Source organism: Lontra canadensis, unplaced genomic scaffold (assembly GCF_010015895.1).
Source record: "Lontra canadensis isolate GAN:19392208 unplaced genomic scaffold, GSC_riverotter_1.0 scaffold40, whole genome shotgun sequence".
NCBI lineage: Eukaryota > Metazoa > Chordata > Mammalia > Carnivora > Mustelidae > Lontra > Lontra canadensis.
This window is the reverse complement of record NW_022631034.1, coordinates 3,910,533-3,935,687: the sequence shown is the minus strand read 5'-3', so window position 1 is coordinate 3,935,687 and position 25,155 is coordinate 3,910,533. Positions and strand designations below refer to the sequence as shown.

The following is a 25,155-nucleotide window of genomic DNA, read 5'->3' as shown; positions in this document are numbered from 1 at the left end:
TAACTATCTGCACAGTAGGTTCAAGGTAGGAAGAATATCAAAAGAGTAAGAGGAGACTGAAAAATAAGGACCTCGTACAAAATCATAATCAGAACTGAAATAAAAATATTTTTTCATTTCTAAATTCTTTTGGCATGGGAACATAATTCTGTGAAGTTCTCTATAATGTACATCTTACTAAAATCGTTTATTTAAACCAATGTCCCAGGGGTGCCTGGGTGGCTCAGTGGGTTAAGCCTCTGCCTTCGGCTCAGGTCATGATTTCCAGGGTCCTGGGATCAAGCCCCGTGTCGGACTCTCTGCTTAGCAGGGAGCCTGCTTCCCCCTCCCTCTCTCTGCCTGCCCCTCTGCCTCCTTGTGATCTCTGTGTCAAATAAATAAATAAATAATATTTAAACCAGTGTCCCAAAGGGCCTTAGAAAAAATGTGACTTATTATTCCTACTCTGAGTTTGTTTATATATATATATATATATATATATATATATATATATATATATAAACTCCTCAAGGTTTAATCAATTTGCAAATGTTGGAAAAACAATGAACATATTGCTAAAAACATAAATCACAAGCAATAATCAATAAAAGTACACATTCATCATCTCAAACATGGAACTTAATGCAGCCTTGATGGTAAGCAATAATAACCAAAGAAGCACTAATGCAGAACTGATATTCAGCACTAACAAATTAATTTTAAAGGTAATTGAAAAGAAAATTTGCTTTGAATAATACCACTATTTTTTATAAATTTTTTATTATATCTTTTAAAGAATGTTCTGATGCATTCGTTATATGGGACACTTGGTTATATATATGTTCTTAAGGATTATAGTAAGAAGTTTTGTAAAGAAGAAATGGTGAGTAATCTTAAGAACCAATGAAGGTCCATAACTGAGAAGTGTGGATGCTATCTGAGCCTAATCTCTAAGACTTATTAAATATACTTTGGGAGAATAAGATATACCTTTCAGATATCTAGTCTGCTGTGGTGTGTGACACATTGCTGGTTCTCCACAATCTCTCCAGTTTTTGCTCTACTTTGTGAAAATTGATAAAGGGAAACTTCACTAAAATGGGATAGCAAGGAAAGAGGGGGAGATAAAGGGGGACACCACTTAACAACAATTATGGCAGGAACTGTCAATTACCAGACCTCAGCAGAAGAATCATCAACTGGAAAGAATCACCAAAGCAATGCCCTCCTCCCTGAAAGGAAGGATGTACACTGCGTCTCCTATAAGAAACTGACTACCTAGGTGGCTCAGTTGGTTGAATGTCCAGCTCTTGGTTTCAGCTCCGGTCATGATCTCATGGGTCATGAGATGGAGCCAGAACCTCATGCTGAGCTCCACACTCATCAGGGAGTCTGCTTGAGGATTCTCACCCTCTGCCTCTCCCCCTTGAGCATGCTCTCTCTTTCTCTCAAATAATAAATAAATAAATAATTCTTAAAAAAAAAAAAGAAAGAAAGAAAGAAAGAAATTGACTACCATAATCACCCCAGGACTTAGGCTTTTCTCCAGTGGACTCATGATCAAAACAGCCTCTTCCAAATTCCTCCTTCTTCTCCATTAAATAATGTACCTTGCCTTTGTTTGTTGGACTTGCCTATGGTTTTGCCATGGCTTATGTGTCCTGATTTGAAATTCCCTGTTAATCCAACATAAACCTATCTTTACTGGTAAAATTTTTGTTTTGTTTTGTTGTTTTTTAAGGTTAAATAATGTCTAGACTCTACAGTTGTCCCAGGTCTGGCATAACAGCCCTGTCTCCCTTGAAAACCGCATCTTCCATAAAGGACGTTTAGCTTTAATAGAGAGGAAGCAAATAAAACATTCAATTTTCTCTCATTTTCTCCATCTGTTATTTTCTTTTTTTCAGATGCAGTGACTCAAAAAAATTTTTTTAAACACAGCAAATCTACTTTTTCCATTAGAATGCTCATCCACTTGGGCTCTTTCATTCCCCAATTTCAGGGTTAAAAATAACAATAGAACTAAAGCAAAAACATCTTGTTGAATTTAACTATGATTTCATTCTTTTGCCATTTGAGAATTTGCTATCTTAACAACGACAAATATACTCATGACGAAAAGTTGGATGAGGTACATTTAGGCCAAGTTTTCCTTTCCAAACATTCCGTCTCTCACTAAATATTCTTTTCCACTTGATGGTAATACCAGAGAGTTATATCTTCACTCATTATTGCTGGTGAATCTAAAATTATCTTGGTCACAGGCTGGTTTTCAGGTCACTCTTGAAGCAACAGGTGCTTTGTTTAGTAGCTCTGTGTCTGACATTTATAAAAAGGGAACTCTCTTTGGTGACTCACTTTTCTGATGTTCTTGAGGTCCTTAACTCCTTGGCTATTGGAATCCAGTGGCTATTAGTGTTGACTCCAAAAAGTTCACTATGTCTCCATCCCATCAGCTACTCTTAGTTCTTCCTTTTGACAGTTAGTGCCTGACACAGAACACGTATTTAATGAGTGTTTGCTGAATGTTGGACAGATGTTCTGCAGGCACTCAAATGACATCTCAACTAGGATCATGGGAGGTACGAAAGTACTTACACTGTGCTTAGGTAATCCGTTTCAGGCAAGGGAAGTTGTTTTCTGCAGGTTTGTTGGGGCTAAGGTAGAAATAGTTCCTCTCTGCTAGGATGTTTTCCAGAGAATAACTAAAACCACCTCATTTTAATATTTTTGGTCTCTACTCATTCTGCCCCTAATGACTAACTAAAGCAAGTAACTCTGGTTACAAATAGATCCTGAAAGATTCTCAAAAACTATTTTATCTTTGTGTCCTCATACTCCTCTTCTCTAGAAAAAATAGTCAACTTCCCATGAACTGCAAAGATTGTCATATATTTATTAATAAGTGTCAGCCTGCCTTGTATGTTATTAGTCTAAATATTCAAGTTTCCCTAACATATAATATGGTATTGCTCAGGTATTCTATGTATCTAGTTTACAAAGAGATTGCAATCACACCTTTTCTTTGGTTATAAAGTTCCTCACTGAAGACCACAGGATGTTAATATCTTTTGTTTTAAGCAGTATTTCATTAGTAGTAGAAATCCTGCAAGCCGTCCTTCAGTCTGATGATATAATTGCCATGCTACCCTCTCTCCCAGCACTTCAAATATATGGCTCTAGATAGGTGATGTTTTTTCTTAATATCAACAAACATGGAATAAAATTAGTGAATAAATTACTGAGTGCTACATGAAAGATCCAAAATGGATTTCACTAGCCTTCTGTTGTGAACAGTATATTTTTTACACACATTCTTAATAGTATATGTTTGAAGCTGTGTTGAATGTCATCCTAGGTTTTTATTTTTAATTTTGTCATGAACCCATTCATCCAACAATCATTCTATTTATTCTACACACATTGTACTGCTTTAAGTAGTGGAGAAGGAAATATGAAAGACATTCTGCCATAAAGGAAACCATAGACCTTTGAGGGAAATAAGCAAGTGAACCAAAAAAATATATATTAAGATATATATATATATATATATATATATATATATATATATATATCTAAATCTTATATATATGATATACTTTCAAATTTTATTTCTTTTTATTGTGAGAACATAGAAAAGGGATAGGTAGGACAGTCAGAGTGGGTTCAGAAAAGGATTTCTGTAGGAGTTTATATCCATTGAATTATAAAGGATAAGTATATTAGTTAATCAAAGAGTAAGGAAAGCTATACTAGACTGATGAAATGATACACACAAAGGCCCAGATATAAGAGTGTATAATTCAAAATGACAGGAGCATGGAGTGCTACCAGGGGAAAGAAATGGTGACAAGATAAAGGAGAGATAGTAGAGGGGCAGGTCATGAAGAGCCTTTATCTTAAAAAGGATAGATTTTTTTTCTTGAAGGCCATTGACGTTATTAAGAATTTCAAGGTAGAAAATGACTTAAGATTTGCACTTCAATTTTGGAAAAACAGAGTGGAGTGTGGCAAGAGTGGAGACAGGAAAATGGATGATTTTAATAGCTGAGGCATGAGATTAACAATAACCTGATTAAAGCAATAGTAATGGAGATAAAGAGAAGAAGAACTTACTTGAAAGTGACTACTCATAGTTGTAATTTTACATTGACTTATGTGGTTATTTGATCAGTGATTGTCTCTTTTATTAAATATAACCTCCATGAGTACAAAGATAGGATTTGGTTTTGCCCACCCTCATGTCTCCTATGCATAACACAGTGCTTGACGAACAAGGGCTTAATAAGTATTTGTTGAATGAATTCTATAATGAGTAAATTCAAAAAGTACATTCATATTAAATGTATACAATGAATTGGACAGTAAACTAGGCAGTGAGAATACAGTGATAAACAAACTAGGCAAGATTCCTATTCTCATGGAGAAATTTTAGAAAGGTAAGAATAAGGAATATATAAGAGAATTTGCGATAGTAATCAGTGTTACCAAGAAATTAAAATAAGGTTTTAGGAAGTGCTACAGTGGGAGTGGCTACTTAAAATTAAAGGGTCATCAAAGACTTTTGGAGGAGGGACATTTGATTTAAGATTTAAATGATAAAAAAGGAGCCAGCCACGGATGGATCTGGGAGCAGAGAGTTCCAGACAGAAGGAAATGAATAAGCGAATTAGACAGATTTGACAGAACTTGTTGACTGATTGAATGTGGGAGTAAGAAATAGGCCTAGGATGATTCACAGGATCTAGAAAATGTTATTTCTATTATTTCTAAATGAACTTGGGGATACTGGAAAAAGCACAGATAGTGATGTAAATGATGAGTTCATCACTGGAACTGTTGACTTTATGGTACCTGTGATGCATTGAAATATATAGATAATTCATATCTAAGATTCATTCTATGAAGAGGAAGAATACACACCATAACTCTCTAGAGGATTCTTGCAATAGTGTTCTCTAGGTTGAATTCCTTACTTGACAGTATCTTCAGTTGATGACATTCATTGATAGTCTTCCCAATACCTCCTGCTGCTATTCAGGGCCAGGAGATGCACTTCTGTTTCCCAAAATTTTCTGTTAATGGTGTCATCCAAATACAGCAACACTGTTAATTATTGGTAAGCTTTAGACAGGACTAATTATTTCCAGGCAGATCCGAACTCTGCCACTACACTCTTCACTAGAATATTCAATAATGTTTTACAGTCTGCTTTCTTATAAAAATAGATTCCCTTCTGTTAAAAAAGGCCCAGATCTCTTGGTATTTCATCCAATACTTTTGCCTAGCAAAATAACCTGTATTTCCTATTTAAGGATCTACTACCACTTTTCATGTCCAACCTAGACTACATGGTTGAGTTTAGACCCATGTTTCAAATACTGTCTTGGGCTATAGGTAGTTCCCATTGTGTGAGAGATGAGAAGGAGGAAAATTAGACTTTTTTTTATTGAGGATACTTTGTGGTTAATTTTTGAAGGTGTTGTACTGACTAATGTCCATCCAAGGTACGAAATGCCCTTTGTATCAAACATGCCAGAGATTGCCATTCTATATAAATACATAGACACTGGAACTTCACAATGAAACATTATCTCAAAAGAGAAGGTTCAGACTCAAAGAATTTGATCTGATAAACCAGTCCTACTTGTCAGATAACTAAAAATGACAGAAAACTAGACTATCTCATATAAATTCTAAGATTATTTTGTCCAATTGGAAGACTTTGGAATTACAAGGAAAGATAGGTTAAACAAATATTGAACTTCATTAAGGAGTAAATTTTGGAGAAATCACATTTTTATGATATTAATCTTCACATGAAAGAAATGACATACCTTTCCATTCATTTAGATCTTCTTTTATGACCTTTGATTAGAATTTTATAGCCTTCCCTCATAAGCATTATGCCTTTGTTGTTAAATTTATTCCTAAATATTACTTAATCTTACTTTCTATTGAAAATGGAACATTTATTTCGGTTTCTTTTATTTTTTTTTCTAGAATGGAAAAATATTGATACTCATATATTTATTTTGTTTCCAACCATGTTGAAAACTTTAGTAGTAGATTAGGGTTTAGATTTGCTAAGTGTACATAAGTATGAATGTATGGTTAGCAAGTAATATAACTGTTACTATCAATTCTTTTAACTGATTTATGGGTAAGACAGCTCTATCTTTGAAACCTTATCTACCTTTAAGAGTTATACAATATTGGGCAAATTGTTCAACCTCCTTTAGTTTTATTTTCCTCATCTATAAAATGCAAACTGATAATGGTATCTATATTACTGTTCATACTATTTGGATTAAATGTATCAATAATATAAAACACTTTTGTACAGTGCCTGACAGGTATAAAACCCTGAGAAATGTTGGCTGTGATTATTACTACTGCTCCTGAGGAATTCATAGGCAGAAAATTAGTTTTTTTTTTAAATTTTTTTTAAAGATTTTATTTATTCATTTGACAGACAGAGATTACAAGTAGGCAGAGAGGCAGGCAGAGAGAGAGGAGGAAGCAGGCTCCCTGCTGTGCAGAGAACCCGATATGGGGCTCCATCCCAGGACTCTGAGATCATGACCTGAGCCGAAGGCAGAGGCTTTAACCCACTGAGCCACCCAGGCACCCCCAGAAAATCAGTTTTAAGTAACAACTATAAATTGTCCAGCAGTATTGCTTCTTAATAATATTTAAAGGGAGAATAGATATAAGATTTTAAATTGGTAAGCTAGAAGGCCATGGATTCTTTCGGATAGCAAGAGGTTCTCTGGGTAATATGGAAAAAATGATCCAAACCAAAAAAATACAATGACAGCCAACCATTTAGCAAAACAGAATCTAACAAAGAATACGTATTTCATTCAATGAACCTTCTCAAATTAAAAACAACAGCAGCAATGAAACAATCTAAAAAACCTCTTATCAGAGAATCAATGTCTGCATGAAGAAAGAAAAATAACAGCGAAATAGAATGGTGAATTAAATTTTGTGAACTGTGGGAAAATTGGAAAAAAGAGAATTGAGCTTGTAAATTGACTATAGCTTATGACTATGAAATAAACACATTCAGTATAAATGTTTACTCACATCATTTAGCTCAATTTAATTTATTAATAAAAGAAGATTAATAGTTTCTTCAAATAATAACATATCTTATTAAAATCTAATTCTCTAGGAAAATTTTTTGTTGATTTAAAAATGGGTCAAAATTAATGCATTGTATTTGTCAGTTTAAAAAATCTTTCTGTGCTGTTTTGGAGCCCTCGTTCCTTTCCCAACTTTGCTAGCTCTTAACAAAATCATTACATTTAGAGAAACACTGACAACATTTAAGTTTTTATAATTTAACTAAGAAATGCTTCTCCCAAAGTGATTAATTTACCTTGTCAAAAGAAAGAGACTTAATATAAGAATTCGTTAACCTTAACTACCACCAGAGAAAAATAAAAAGGAAGAAAAATTCCTGGCTCAACTTATAAAAAAACTTGTACTAAATGAAAAGAGAAGACAGAATATTCAGATTCGCTTTCATTTAATAGAATATTGGATTTGGGGATTATAATTAATATAATAATGATAGTTTTATAACATATATATAGTAAATCTACTATATAGGTATGTAATATTAGTATAATATGTTAAAAAAGCTAAAGGATAAACTTTAATCTGGATAATGCAAGAATCACAATGGATTTGTTGTCTGCAAATTAAAAAGTACTTAAATTTGTCTGTATCTAATTGTTGGAAATGATCAAAAATCAATTCTGATACATTTACTAATGTAATTCTCATATACATAGATGTTACAAACTGAGCCACTCTCAGCAGAAACATGCAATATTATGGGTTGTATATGAAGCAGTGGATTTGGGTTTGGGTTGACCCAGAAAATCTTTTTGGGGAGGGGGAAACAGTGGAGCTTATTTTTCTTGTGAATAGTGACTTTTATTTCCTGATCAGTTTCCTAGGGTTTAAAGTCACTTTATAGCCGCAAAAAAACACTTCCTTAAACTTCATCCTTTCCAGATCTTCATAAAGTTAGCCCTTGATTGTTAGTGCCATTTTCTATTGAGCACTTGATTGGAATACAGATACAATCCAAGTTTAACTTTTCTCATTTCTGTGTAAAGGGGTTCTTTATTGGATGTCAACATAGAAATTCAACTAAACTGAGTTTTGTGGGTACACTAAAAAAATTATAGTCTCCCTATAAAAAATAATAGTAAGTCATCTTCAAAGCTATAATGGAGCAGGATTATCATTTTAATAACTATTTTTTTCTGTGTCACACAATCAGGAAAAGGGATCTTTGCTAAATGTTTTCCTTACTACCAGTGATCATTTATTGAAATTGCCTAATAGGAAGACTCACCAAACAATAGTTGCAGTAGGAAAGAATTGGATTCTTTTTTTTTTTTTAAGAATTGGATTCTTAAGTCAAACATACAGAACCACTTCTTAAATTTTCATAAATTTAAATGGATTATGTTATGCAGAAGTTTGTGTTTTCTCTTTGTATTCTCTATAGGTTTTCTCACACTATAAGCTATGGTGGCATGCTTTGAACATATTAAAAGATTCATGGAAACATTAAACAAGTCAGGAATAATTCAAAGCAATAACTATAAGAGTGTAACAATATCACACTATGTTTATGAAAGCCTCCATAATATTATTCCTTATTCATCCTTACGCATTTTTTCCTTTTTGAATAAGACTTTATTGCTTTTACTTGAATTAGAATATATTCAGAAGAAAAATTATCACTTGTTTCAGCAGGCATACCATCTTCTTTTGGTTTGACTGACTATATGTCTATCCTCTTATTGACAGAACTTGTACCCCATTCCACCCACTGTCTGAGTCCCCAGTCAGGACAATATTCTGCCTGACATTCACTGCCATAACTATAAGAACATTTGACCAAGGCAAAAATAACATTTATATGTTAACTGCATTTGGCATGCTTGTGAAATGTTGATGGGGTTTTCGTGTGCCACAGCATTCTAAGAACAACTTTTCTAAATTAGCCAGATATAATTCTAAATGAAGGTTTTGAATTTATTTCTATATGATTTTCATGAGTATTCAAGTAATTACATTGTATTTTGAAGACAAAAAAAGTTTGAAAACATGATAGATCTTAAACCTGACATAAAACATGCTATTATATTTACCATCACTTAAGCACAGAAATCACAAAGAGAGCTGAATATTTAACCTTAAAAGTATCACAACATGTATCAATATTAGCAGTACATAAGTCCACAGATCTTCATTATTCACCAAGTGAACCAAAAACAATAATTTGAAAATTTTCAAACATTATTTCTACAAATAAACACATCTTTCCTCAGTCACATTATTGACCCATAGATCTACTCAAGGAGTTGGTTGATTACTTTTTGATCTGGGTGAGTTTGCAGGTGTCAATATGAGACTATGAGACACATGCTGTCTGATTTGGAGTGTGGAGTATAGGGGAACACTGACAGATACTCTCTGGTTGTATTATGTTGTAGGTGTATCACTAGGACTTCTGGTTCCAGGTTAAAATATGTGTTCTGTGAAAACAAATGACATTTGTTTCCTCGTTTATTTAACAATTACTGATCAGTTGTTCAACTCCGTACCAGGAAGTGAACCATACTGAAGAGGTTACTACAATAAATATAAGGATTCAGAGAAGAGTTCCCAAAGAACAAGAGGTCAGATAACTCAGGAAATGCAAAATGGACACTTGTGCCATAGCAATTTAGCAGAAACACCTTATGACTTGAGGTTAGTGGGCCAGAGGGGGTGATTCTATTATCAGTGCTTTGGCTTCCTGAGCAGTCATTACCCGGCTCCTGCTATGTGGCTACCACTGGGAGGTACAACAGACCAAGCAGGAGCTGAATAGGTAAACTTAGAATCCAGAAGCCCTGTCATAGGATGAAAGGGAAAAGAGAAAAGAGAACACCAGGAATGATCCGCATGGTAATACTGGTGTAGCTTACATGGGTATGGCTCCCTTCACTCTGAATTTCTTTTTATCTTGAGCAAAGAATACTGTGATATTTGATTCCCTGTGAGAAGTTTCTCTTGGCTTCATTTCTGTTCCTTTCTTCTGAAGCCTAAGAAGCACTTTCATTTAGTGTGCATCAACTATGTGCAAACACTATTGGTTATAGTATACATATTACATTATCTATAATGCCTAAGTACATGATACATAAAGGAAACTGAAGTTTAAAGAGGGTAAATCATTCGCTCTAATGGACACACATACTAAGTCATGAAAGAGATTTGAATTAATGTTTGCCCACTTTGAAGTCCAAGTCTCCACTTGGCCATGGTGTTTTTCCTGCGCCTGAGGGTGAGTTAAGGAAAAAGAACCCAAATTTGATTTTGTAAACTTAAAAAAAAATATATCATCAAGAGAACTTCTGGTTTTTTAAAATATGGGTATATTTTGGAAATTTACATTCGATTTTAAAAGATTTTTGATTTTACTATTAAAACTGTTGGAATAGCTCATCTAACAGCTATTTGTTTTTCAAAACAGTAATTTTTTAAAAAATATTTTATTTTTATTAGAGAGAAAAAGCCTGAGTGGGGAGGAGGGGCAGAGGGAGAGGGAAAAGCAGATTCCCCACTGAGCAGGGAGCCTGATATGGGCTTGATCCGAGGACTCCAGGATCATGACCTGAACCAAAAGCTGATGCTTAACCAACTGAGCCACCCAGATGCCCTGCATTAATTATTTTTTAATGCATACTTGTGAAGAAATAACTTTATTCTCTGTGAATTTACCAAAGATTTCTGGATTCCCACTGTATCAGGTCATCCCAAAAATGATGGTTAAAAAATTGTTTATGATATATCAAAAAATTCATATTCCTATTTTATCTTCCTTGTCTGGTAATTACAGATTAAAAAGTCAGTATGTATTTCTATTTTAAAATACAGATGGAAAAAGAAACAAACCAGTTGAAGAAACTTAGGGAAGTTGATTATCCTTGTTATAATTATATCCAAGGTCTCAACTTATAAACAGGCTAGAGTTAAAACAAAACTATGTTGATTTACTCATTTAAAATTTATTTTGCGGGTGGAATAGGGATAGCAAACATAATCAATTTATTTATTGGGATTTTGTATCATCTTTCCAAGGAAAGATAAATGGAACATCTGCTAGGTTTTATAAAGAAGTAAACTTGACTTATGAACCAATATGGAATGTTAATCATTATATTTAATAAAGAATATACAAAATATTATATAAATTACTGAATTACAACTGAAGCAAGAATTCCAGGTTTTTCATTGTTACTGTAAATGGTAATAGCTATCCACTACTCAAATCAACTGAGTTTATATTTCTTATCTACTTTATCCCAGTTTGCCATGTTTTAGTTCAGCCTTCATCTTAGATTTCAGCGTACTTATGACAATTCAAATACTTACTTTAAATGCAAAATTTTCTATCAGGAATTATATCTAAAAGAAAAAAAAAGTTGGTAGTTCCATGCTCATGGATCAGAAGAATAAACATTGTTAAAATGTCTATACTGCCTAGAGCAATCTATACTTTCAATGCCATTCTGATCAAAATTCCACCGGCATTTTTCAAAGAGCTGGAGCAAACAATCCTGAAATTTGTATGGAATCAGAAGAGACCCTGAATTGATAAGGAAATGTTGAAAAAGAAAAACAAAACTAGGGGCATCATGTTGCCTGATTTCAAGCTTTACTCCAAAGTTGTGATCACCAAGACAGCATGGTACTGGCACAAAAACAGATAGACCAATGGAACAGAGTAGAGAGTCCAGATATGGACCCACAACTCTATGTTCAAATAATCTTCAACAAAGCAGGAGAAAAATATATATAGTGGAAAAAAGACAGTCTCTTCAATATATAGTGCTGGGAAAATTGGACAGCTATGTGTAGAAGAATGAAACTTGACCATTCTCTTACTTCATACACAAAGATAAACTCGAAATGGATAAAAGACCTCAATGTGAGGCAGGAATCCATCAGAATCCTAGAGGAGAACATAGGCAGTAACTTCTTAATAATTCAAGTAGAAGACAATTCCATAAAAACATGGCTTATTTTACAATTTCAGATAGATCACGAACCACCAAATAATGGTTCCTTCAACACAGCAATGGAACACACTGTGTTTCATCTATTAGTGGTCTTTTTGTTTTGTTTTTATTTTTTGTGATATCAGCTCTCTTCAAGGGGATGTGCAGTAGTTGCATTTGGGTATCGTGCATGATTTAAAGATTTTGTAAACATTGCATTTAGTAGGCCACAGAAACTTTGGTAAAATGTGTCTATCGCAAATTATAATTGCATTTAGATATTCAGATACGAAGTGTTTTAAATGGTTTGCTTCCCTGGCAATAACATTTGGCAATCTAGAAGAGGCCATATTGCCTCACAATACTCTGTGCCTTCATTATTTCTTTCTTTAGAATACATTTTCATTTTACATAATGCTATGGAAATTCATTCCATAAAAAAGTGTTATAATAAATTTTCTTATAAGGAAATATAATCAAAGAACATACTCAGAGTTGATATTTCTTTTTCTTCCTTTTTTTTTTTTTAAGTTTATTTATTTGGGAGAGAGAGTGAGACAGAGAAAGAGCACAAGAAGAGGGAGGGTCAGAGGGAGCAGCAGGCTCTGCTGAATGGGGAACCTGATGTGGGACTGGATCCTGGGCCTCTGGGATCATGACCTGAGCTGATGGCAGTCCCTTAATGTACTGAGCCTCCCAGGTGCCCCCCAGAGTTGATATTTATTTTTTCAGTAGAAATAAATAACGTATTACACTAACTCAAGAAAATAAAGTCCTTGTATAACTAATAGTGTCAGTTTAAGCCATGTCTTTAAATTGCCATCATTTTTTAAAGAAACAAAAAAATAGCAATACCAATTTGACATCTGTAACGCACTCTTTTCAAGGCTAAGGATGAGTGGAATGATGAAAGGGTACACAAGCAGAATGAGAAAAAAGAAAAATAGTGTGCATTATGTGTGAATTGTTTTCAATAATCAAGAGCCAGCCGCAATGTGCAGATTACTTAATAAAAAAACACTGCAGACGTTAAGTTTCTATTCATTTCTGGTGCTTATAACCAATCAGGTATTCGCCAGGTGCCCACCAAGTGCTTGGCACCATTCTAGGCACTGAAGCACTCCTTTCTTAGACAAGTGCAATATAATGTGATCAAGACTATTATAGAGGAATGTACACAATGCTATGGTAGCAAAGAGTAAGGAATAACTACTTGTGCTCTAAGTGTTCAAAGATACTTGCTAGAAAAAGTGGCAGAGGATTTTATTTTATTATTTTTTAAAAGATTTTATTGATTTCTTTGACAGAGAGACACAGCAAGAGAGGGAACACAGTAGAGAAAGCGGGAGAGGGAGAAGCAGTTTCCTGCGGAGCAGGGAGCTGGATTCGGGGCTCAATCCCAGGACCCTGGGATCATGACCAGAGCCTAAGGCACACATTAATGACTAAGCCACACAGGTGCTCCTTGGATTGTATTTTAAAGATTAATTTTGATTGTATTTGAAAAAAGAGAAGAACAAATAAACATTCCTTTCTGTTTCACATCCTCGCCCACCTCTATTCTTTCTCTGAGATTCTATAGTCCCTGATCCTCGACACTCTCCTATCATCAGCCTTGAGTTCCCTTGCTCCTCTCCTCCTCCACTGGGAGTACCTGGCAAAACCCAGTCAGCTGTTTCCTGCTGTGCCTGCAGCAAAGTATCTGACTTTCTGAAGAAGACTGCTCAATCTTGCTGAATGGATTTCCTTCAAATATATAACTTTAAATTTCAAATGGACTGCCAGATGATTCTATGACATCACCCTTGTATATTTGCTTTCCCATTCTATAAGCCAACTACCCTTTCACACTTTCTCGCATCCCCTCAAATCTCCAACATTTCCTATTCACTCTCAGGTGATAGCTTTTCTTCATATTTCATAGAGAAAATCAAAGCAGTTAGTTGAGAATGTTCTTTTTTTCTTTTCCCAAGCCAGCAATCTATGTTTGTATCCATTTTCTTTAGGACCTTTATGTTTCCACAATAGAAGGATTTTTGCTTCTGTAGCTACATCACTCACTTGTGCTCTCCATCCCATTCCCTCACCTCCTCAAGCATTTGGTCTTATAATCGTTTCTCTTCTCTCTTGCACTTTTGTTTTCTCTCTTTTTACTAGATCCTTCCCATCAGCTTGCAAATCTGCTTTGACATTACCCATCTTAAAAATCCTTTCCATGACACCATATCTCAATCCAGTTACTGCTGGCTTTTTACGGTTCCATTCTGCAACTAAACTCCTTGAAGGAATTGTCTGTACTTGTCATCTCTTTTTGTTAATCCCTATTCTCTCCTAAACTACTCCAATGAGGCTTCACATAATGCATCACTGAAATAGCTCTTATCAATGATCTATATCTCGCTAATGCCAATGCTTAGTTTTCTATTCCAATTTTACTTGACTTCTAAGTGGTGATGCAATTGACTCCTCTCTTCCTCTTTTAGACGTCTGTGTACTTCTCGCATTTGATTTCCTTCTTAACTCTCCGGTTGTTCACTCTGAGGTTCTTTTGTAGGGTCATTTTCCATTCTTAAACTATAAATGTTAAAGTGTTCTAGATTCAGTTCTGTGTTCTCCTCTCTTTTCTATATTCTCTCCCTTGATTACTTCAACCAGTGTCTGAATTTTAAATATTCTCATGCAATGAAAACTCTTATAATTGCATCTCTGTCTTCCCGAGCATATGATTTATGTACCCAACTGCCTACACTTGATTGTCTAATAGGCATCTCAAACTTCCCACTGCCAATATCCAATTTCTGATTCCCTTTATCTGCTCCTTTTTGAATTTTCTCTGTATGAGAAAATTTTGCCACTATCCATCCTGTTAGTCAAACCCAATCTTTGGGAATTTTTCTTCATTCCTATTTTTTGCTCTGACCACAAATTCTTTCCATCAGTAAGGCTCTTTTCTCCAAATGGCTCTCAAATTTGACCATTCACCATTTTTACAGATATAATTCTAGACAAAGCCATCATTATTTTTTATCTTTCCCATTGCTATCATTTCTTAATTGGTGTCCTTCTTTCATTTTGTCCACCTAAAACCCCTTCTCTGCAGAACTGCCATACTTTGTAAAGTATAATCTTTGTAAAGCTTCAATCAAATCACACTTCTCTCTTGCTCAAATCCTCAAATGACTTTCTATTTCAATTAGGATATAATCATAATTTTCTTTTTTTTTAAAGATTTTATTTATTTATTTCACAGACAGAGATCACAAGTAGGCAGAGAGGCAGGCAGAGAGAGAGAGGGGGGGAAGCAGGCTCCCCACTGAGCAGAGAGCCTGTTGTGGGACTCTATCCCAGGACCCTGGGATCATGACCTGAGCGAAAGGCAGAGGCTTTAACCCACTGAGCCACCCAGGTGCCTCTATAATCCTAATTTTCAAACATGACTCACAAGGCACTTTATAATTTTGCTCCACCTGGCTCTAATCTCATCTCATACTCCTTCACTCCGTGCTCACTATGTTCCAGCTACACTGGCGTTTTTATACTCAAGATACATTGGGCTTACTCCCATCACAAGTGCTTTTATGCCTGCTGGTTTGGTTTGTTTTTACTTTTCCTTTAGAACTTTGCATCATTTTCATTATTCAAATTTAAGTACAAAATGCCACCTTTTTTTTACAAAGGTCTTTCCCAACCAGCATAACCAATAAACAAACAAAACAAAAACCCAAAAGCAACAATCCACCAATTAAATATAAACCCCCTAAACCCAAACACTTTCTATAAAAACATCCCATTTTCTTTAAAGCAGTTACTTATCTTATTTCTTACTTGTGTTTATTGTCTCCCTCCATCAGACTTGAAAGTATTGAAGAATAGAGAATCTATTGTTCATTTTCTCTATTACTCATTGTCATATCCTTTAGCACCTACAATAGTGTCTGACACATATTGATACATGCGTATTTAATTAAGATTATTTTTAAACTGACTTGTTCATTATATAAAGTGAGAACATACCAGTGAATGTGCAGAAGCACAAATCTGCAAGTCGTATTTAGAGACTTAAGCAGGGAGTGTTTGGAGGGAAGGTAGGGGTCAGACTGCAAAGGGTCTTGAATGCTATATTGAGTGGTTTGTATGTTACTGTGCAAGTAATGGAAAGCCAAGGGTTTTAAATGTTATGTTCTCCTCTAAATAGAGTCTTCAGGTATGAGATCTTTCTTTCATAAAAATAAAGTATATATTTTAAAATGCATATCCACTTAGTTGGATATAATAATTAAAGAGATGCTTTTTATGATTCTATTTAGGATAAGAAATGCCTTTTCTTTTGCTTCTGAAAATTTCATGATACATTCAATCAAAGTTTTCCCTTGTAGAGATTTGTTTAATTTAGAAAAGTTTCATTGTAAATAGAAGAATCAATACCCTTCACAGCATTTTAACATAATTAAAACACATAAATTCATTCATTTATCTAAACTGCTACTGAACATTTCTTAGTGGAAAATGTATTCTTTTTTTAAAAATTTATTTATTTATTTATTTATTTAAAAAAGATTTTTATTTATTTATTCAACAGATAGAGATCACAAGTAGGCAGAGAGGCAAGCAGAAGAGAGAGGAAGGGAAGCAGGCTCCCCGCTGAGCAGAGAGCCCGATGTGGGGCTCAATCCCAGCACGCTGGGACCACGACCCGAGCTGAAGGCAGAGGCTTTAACCCACTGAGCCACCCAGGTGCCCCTAAAAATTTATTTTAAAGAGAAAGCACATGCACATGAGTGGGGAGAGGGACAGAGGGAGAGAATTTTCAAGCAGACTCTCCATTAAGCTCAAAGCTCCATGCAATGCTTGATCTCAGGACCCATGAGATCAGGAACTGATCAGAAACCAAGAGTCAGACCTCAGCCAACTCAGCCACCTAGGTGCCCCCCAAATGTATTATTCTTACCTTTTAACTCATGTAGCATAATATTTTCTATCCTATTTTTTTAGAACAAACATAAATCTGAATACTAATGCTTGGTAAGTAAGAGTCTTATCATTTTAATCTGATTTATTTTATTTCTAATCTTCCTTATAAAATTATAGGGCATTTATTTTATACCTTTTAAGTTTATTAATTATGTGGTAAATGTTAACAGAAGTCTTTTTAACATATTGAATAAAGTTTAAATATAAAGAAAAAATGAATATAAATACAATTCTGTTAGGTAAAGTTTTGGGATCTTTTTGAGGATAAGTAATATAAAACTAAATACAATGGAATACTAAGTTTGGGAAAGAAGAAATAATAATTATTAAAAGTCATAAAAGGACAACTAAAATCTTATATTACTAAAGAAAATATAAAACACATTCAATGAAGTTAATGTCATGAAGTTAATATCTTATGTGAATTTTTATTTTTAATATTGCTCAGGCACTGAACTTAAATGTCATAGAAACTGTGGAAGACATACCAACTCAGAAATATTTCTCTTGTGTCTGTTCAGCAGAAAATCAAGCTTTTTAAGGATCTATTTTGCATAATGAAAGACCTGAATTAACCCTGACTTGAGTAGGAGAGTGGAAACATAAAGAAAGCAAAAAAATGTATAAAGAGTTAGATACATTTCATCTGTCTTATTGGTCTTATTGAGCCAACTATGGTTTGTTATTTACTCATCAAGGATCCACGTTAGATGTAAAAATCAAAACGCGGGGGGCAAGGAAATCTTTTCAAAGGCTGGAGTAAAATCTATTTCCCAAAGTTCAGTTTTGTTCTGCACTTACTAGAATACTGTAAAGGGCCATAGTTAAGATCAATTCACTGGTACCATTTGAATGTCCCTTGTTGCTGAGACTGTATGCCATTACAAAATTTGTAATTGGGAAAGAAAAGCATATTGTTTAGCATTGCTTACTTGATAGTTGGGCTATGGAATTGAAGCTTATTTTTTTATAAACATTTTATTTATTTATTTGACAGAGGGAGAGATATCCCAAGAAGGCAGGCAGAGAGCATGGGAGAAGCAGGCTCCCCACTGAGCAGAAAGCCCAATGTGCATCTTAATCCCAGGACCCTGAGATCATGACCTGAGCCGAAGGCAGAGGCTTCACCCACTGAGCCACCCAGGTGCCCCAGAATTGAAGCTTATGATAAGGTTTTTGAGTCAAACTATAATCAGATCAAAATTTCTGTGAAAACTTTGCCTTGGAAAATCTCTAGCAGATTTTCTAAGCAGAAATGCAGAATCTATGGCTAATTTCATGGTGAAAGTAATGGGAAAATTAGGGATGATTTGATTTGGAATTTTTCAGACAGAAAAGGGGAAGATTCCAAGAAATGTTTGGAAATACAAAGGTGCATTGTATACTGGATGTAGCAGAGAGATACCGTGGGATGGTAATGTTGAGAGTTAACGACATTAGAAATGTTGACTCCAAACCAAGAAAAGTCTTGACATATTTGTCTTCTGTGACCTGTGAGCAATCATGTGAGCTTTTAAACTGACATGTATCATGGTGTGTTTTAGTAAGGAAGCACTAACAACAGGAGATGAATTCCAGTGGGGGAGATAAGAGGAAGAAGGAGTTATTGGAGGCTAAGGCAAGTAATACTAAGGACCTCAAGTTAGGCAGTGACAGAACGAAGGAGAGAGTTCTTGTGATGAAATAAGTTGATGGCCAGTGGATCTGGGGACAGTAAAACAGGAAAAAAAGGACTGAATTTTCTAATTTCTGTAATTAGGTGGATGGTATTGTTATTAGGCAGCATCTAATTAAAAACCTGGGATTTCTGTTTTCTTTTGGTTGGTTTGGTTTGGCTCTGCTATCAAGTGATGGGTGGAAGAGAAAGATAAAGATAATTTGGGTTTTGATATTGGTGAAAATTCCACCTGAGATCCGGCTATTAGAATGTGGAGTTGGAATTCATGTAAATATTTACAATTCACCACCACAGAGGTAATATCTGAGACCATAAGGATAGATCTGTTAGCTAGGTCTTTTGCATCTTTGTGTATTTTTTTGGCCCAAGATTCTGAAACCACGATCAATACTTGGCCTATGATGTTCAGAACATATCTTTAGGAAAGACACTACATTTATCCATAAAGCAAGAAGCAATCATCCATATTAAATGGCTTGAATTTGCAAATATGGATTTATAAGTACAGGAAGTCATAAATAGTGGATTTGTTCCTCATGGTGCTTTTTGAGAGTTTTTGTTAATTTTTTTCTTGTGTATTTTACCATTTGAGTTCAATTTACCCACTTTTAAAATTTTAGAAATCTTAAAAAGAAAAAATCTTTAAGAATTAATAACTAAATATTTAAAGTTTTTATATACTTTATTAAAGTATATATACTTTATTTACTTATATATTTATATATTTTTATATATATTTATATATTTATATCTTTATTAAATCATTTATATGAGATCCATTATAGTACTGCTTGAAAAATAAGAAAGACATATTAGCATCCCACGTAATTTTTAAGAATTTGTTTTAAAGTAAATAAAAAAAAAACACCATTCCCTTTCTAATAAAGAGATTGTTATGACACAAAATAAAAAGTATACAATTTGTGTATTTTTAAAATACACTGAAGTTTTCTAAGTGCCATGATATAGCTACTTTTGTTTAAATATGTCTCTAGTATTAAATGATCACAAGACTCATTTCATCAACTGTTACCCAAAACATATTTTCCAGTTTAATGGAGGTAATGACCACTGAGTATTCTTTAAAAATGATGACACTGAAGTTCTTAGAAGTTAGATAATCCATAAACAACAAGCAGCAAGGGCTTGAACAGAAACCCAGGTTTGTCTGACTATATATACCTATTGCAGTACATATGGCTCTTCTCAGGTGAAATAGAACCACATATAGGCAAATTGTTCTGTGAGAGACTAAGCCTCAAGCTCTTATGAAACTGAAGCCATACCACTTTCAACCTCACTATTATACCAGGCAGTTTTCATCTTTTGGTAAAGTTACTCATTAAGGATTGGAGTGGCTGTTAATGGAAATACTCTGAAACACAAAAAAATGATTTGGTTCCATGGATTTATTTGCCCTTTGTGCCCTCTCCCTAGCTCTGGACTGGACTTGACATAACCTTAGCTAACCATAATATTCTAAATCTTAAATTTATATCAAGAGTATAAGGCTAAATAGAAGTACAGATTAGTTCAGAAGACAGAGAGCTCACAGCCTTTCCTTTGGTAAATCTTGGAAAGTGTGCTTGATATTTTAGAAGGGACTCTCATAATTGCATTGCTATAATGAGTCATAATTTATAGAATGCTTCTAAGTATAGAATGTCGTAATTATTACTCATTTCATTTTATTTTAAAATACAAGAACAGGGGAGAAGGATAAAGAAAATACCTTGTTCTAAATGCAACTCTCTAAAGCCAGAGGTCACTAATGTGGTTACCCTTGGTTCGTTAGCTTGTCATAATGTCACTTTTGATAAAGATCACCTGGAATGGGATGGTACCATGTGTTTAACAAAACAGCATGCCTTATAAATTGATACACTTTCCTAATAGCATAAGGTAATATAATGATAAAAATACATTTTATTCAGTTATGTATTATAGTCACAAAAATAGAGTTAATAGAAACATCAAAAAGCTATTCTGTAAGCTGTGCCTGACAATGGAATTTTTTGTTACAATAGCGCTAAGGAACCTATTGATGTATTTCATTGAAACAACTTGTACAGTAATGCCAATTGAGATAATTCATTAAAAGGATACTGAAATGAAAATAGAAAATGATTTAGTCACACCTGTCCAGTCGGAAAGCATATTATTTTATGACTTTTTCTTCATTATTCTGACAGTGATAACTGGCAGTAAAATAGATAACAAAGGAAGAGACCTTTTAAAAGAGAAAATGTGACAAGTACATTATATTTTTCTAATCTGCCTATAATCTAAATTAAAAAGAAAAATGAACATACATGACAACTGAAAACATATATTTGCAAACGAATACAAATTTGACTGATAATTATAGAGTATTTATTACCATTCAGGTTGGAAAATACTGTATATGGAGAAGATTTATCCCTAAAATGTTCATTTTTATAAAGTCATTTTAGTACATAAATAAAACTCTCCCCTTGTCCTCAATATATACATGTAGTTCAAGAATGACGCTGATCATTTTCTCCAAGGCAATAGTGTTTCTTTTTATTTGAAAAGGTTTCTATCTTAAAACAGCTTTTTAAAATAAAGTTTTATGTTAAAACAATCATAAAATTTCAAGTTCCAAAGTATCATACCAAAAGTTTTTCTGAACTACTTGAGAATAAATTGCAATCCTGGTACCCCATCATTTCCAAATATTTCAGTGTTTGTTTCCTATAGACAAGAACATTCTCCAACCAAATCAAAACACAACTATCCAAATTAGGAAATTTGCATTGCTACTTGGCTATCATCTAATCCTTGGATTCCATGCAAGTGGACTGATTGGCCCAATAATTTTTTTAATAGCAAAAGAAACAATTCAGAATTACTGCTTTTAGTTACAATGTCTCCTCAGTTTGAAATAACCCCTTAGTCTTTTCTTGACTTTCCTAATCTAATGTTTCTCATTTAATAATGCTTTAATGTAGCTCTGGTTTTAATTTAGATTTATAACTCAAGGGATTTTTTGTCTTAGAGAATTTCAGATAAGGTATATATTTCAATGACATTTATGAATAGTTGTATGTATGTTGTATGTGGGTCCTTAAGGCATTCTCACAAATACGGGGCATTTTTGTTTAAGAATAAAACTTACCATTATCACTATGTATATGCTGTTAGATTATTTCCTAAATAATTCCTAAATTTCATTTCATTTCATTTTTTTTAAGATTTATTTATTTATAGAGAGAGAGAGGGAGATTGCATGGTAGGGAGGGGTAGAAGGAGATGGAGAGAGAGAGAGACTCTCTAGCAGATTCTGTGCTGAGATGGAATCCCATGCAGGACTCAATCTCACACCCTGAGATCATGACCTGAGCCAAAACCGAGAGTTGGATGTCTAACTGACGGAGCTACCCAGGCACCTCCTGAATTTCATTTAAATATATTGTTCTATCCTTTCATTTTTATCTTTACGAATATTATGTTTCTTGACTAAATGTATAACATTTTAATAGCAAAAGCAAAGAAATAAGTTACACTACTTTTGGAGTTTCTTTAGTTGTTATAAATATTAATTTCCTTAATTTGAAATTATTTTCCTCCCTTGATGTGCCTTAGCTATTATGTGTAACTTAAAATCACCAGTGGGAGCATGTGTGTGTGCATGTGTATGCGTGTGTGTTTGTTACGTGTAGATTTAAAGACCTAAGCTCAGCTATCAGCTATTGATAGACTCATCTGATTAAAATATTAGATATTTCTTATAATTTTCAATGGAGAAAAGTAATCAAGTGACACAAAATGTCCAGGTCACATAACAGATATTTCTAATTGTGAGTCAATATATTGGCATTCTTATTTATTTATTATTAACTATTTATCAGATACTGATTTAGGCACTGGAAATCCAGCAGTAGCAAAACAGAGAAAAAAAAGTCTTCGTAACAGAACTTATGTTCTCCTGAGGAGATCATCTCTAAGTAAACAAAGAGTCAAAACAATTCAGAGAACCATAAATAATATGAACGAAATCAAAAGGAATAGTGGAATGGCATAAAGGCTAAGAAGGGACAAAAATATGCGATGTACTCTGAAGAGGTAAGATCTGAAGAAAGATATAAATCATAAGTCTAGCCATGCAAAAATTTTTGGTGAGAGAGTTCTAGATAGACAAATAGGTTGTGTAAAAACTCCCAAATGGGAAAAACTCATTTTTTTGCTTCCCCTCAAAAAATGTAATTTGGGAGATAATTCTGCTATGAGGACAATTATACCGTGAAATCTAGAAGTTTTCTTTTTGTTTATTTGTATTTTTCAGATATTCAATATCCTCAATTATTACACATAAGCAAGATCTACTGTTTCAGGGATTTTTAGGCAAATGTGTATCTGAGAAATTTAATTTTCTCACTCATTCATATACCTAGAAGAATGATCATAAAGAAACAGTTTATAATAGTAACTTGTATGTAGTAACAAAAAGAATTTGTCCTAGAATCTGCATATATCAAAATATGTTGTTATGTCAAAATATTAGTTTATTTAAAGGATACACATTTTAATGTAGGTTATTTTATAATTCTTACACATTTTCACATTTTGCACTGATTGACTTTTAAGACAAAATGAAAAGAAGAGAAAATCACTGAGGATGCAATATAAAGACTTAGCATCTTGTTTGTATCTCTAAGGAAAGCATGAGCTATCTCTTGTTGGAGTAATCATTACAAAACTAAAATTGTTGTTCCTAAAATGACATTTTTCCTTTATTTTCTTTGGAAGTAAAAAAATAAAGGATAGCAGAAAGCTCTCACATTTCTCTTAGTTACAGGTTTAGATTGGTGATTAGAAGGTGTTATATTTAATATATTGAAAAGTTTATTTTTATTCAAGACAAAACTTTATGCAATTCTCATTTTATAGACAGCAAAGCTAAAATATATTCTCTGTATTTTATTCATGGCCTTGGTTATTTAGATTATTGTCTATAAGTTAAAAAATAGCATACTAGATCAGATATAACTTTGAAAATGATTTTTTAAATGCAAAACTAAAATAACTATACAACTTATGCACGCATAACAGTCTGCCAAGGAGACCCAGTGTCATTTCTACACATCTCTACAATGTTTTTTAATGCCAGACATAGTTAATATAATTGCTATATTATATTAACTATATATATTATAGTATATAACTATATATTATATATAATATATAACCATATATTATATAACAATATATATTATATTAACTATATTATTATATTAACTATATAATAGTTAGTAGTCTAGTATTTTTACTCTGTTTGATAGTGTGCCACAATTTAAAATCCTACAGAATGCCCTTGCACCAACTATGAGCATCATTACTCATTACTATGAACTGTTAACACAACTACCTCATATTAAGTGCTTATTATCAATATATGGTCAGATTTTAATTTGCACTTAAAATTTCCATTTAGAAATATATATATATTTAAAAACCCGACAATCTGTGTCAGATTTATTTTATACTTACATCAAAACTATTATTTGAAAGCAGACGGGAAAGGATTTTCCTCCACATACTCATATTTTCTCTTTGATCTACACGTATACATTTAGATGAAGGGGACAACTGTTCTTTTACTGTCTGTGATTTGGTTTCTACTTAGCCATATATCCATTTTATTTTAAATGTAGACATTTAAAGCATTATGGATGGCAATGTTAGCAACTAGCTGCATTTGCAGAAGATTACTGCCAAACAAGTAATCCTCTCAACCATATTCCCATCATTGTTTATGCCCCCAACCTGGGAGAGGTGCCCTCCATTAGACCTATATTGTATAATGGTTTGGCTTAGAGAAAAGCTACTCAAAAGTGCAGGGTGTCCAGGTTTGGAGACATCTCCTCCTTTTCATGTTCTCTCTTTGTCTTCCACTTATGGGGGAATTAATAGATGTTTTATCTATATATTTTAAAAATGAAATCATATCATTATTGAAACTTTAATATTGCATTGACAGAATTTTCATATATAATATCATATATGAATGTATTTTAAGGTTTGTATTGATATTTTGGTTAAAAAAATCAATGAAATTCAGTCTAGTTAGCTTAGGGAAAGAATTAAAAAAACCGAGTTTTGGTCCTGCAGTAGAAAGGTCTCAAAGTCCTGCTTATATGTTGAAAAATTAATCACTGTACATCACTTTCTGCAATACTGTAGGAGGGTAATAATAGCAGTATAGTACTTTCAATAATTTAACTGTAACATATACAAGTCCTTTTGATTTTTTTGGGTAAAAAAGTTTCCCCATTTTAAATAATTTTTGACTTTCAAAAATGTTTTTTTCTGTACAAGACAAAATTCTATTATTAGACATGAATAAGGCAAGGCAGGATGAAACAAAGTATTTTGTTAAACTAAACATTGCATACAATTTGGAGGATTACTTTTCCCATAAAAATA

The 25,155-nt window shown here is 33.5% G+C and overlaps 1 protein-coding gene across 6 annotated transcripts in view; it reads right to left on the bottom strand.

Annotated features, from left to right (window-relative positions):
* Positions 1 to 25,155, bottom strand: part of LRRC7 (leucine rich repeat containing 7) — a 547,026-nt gene that overhangs the window by 232,429 nt on the left and 289,442 nt on the right. The window lies entirely within an intron of this gene.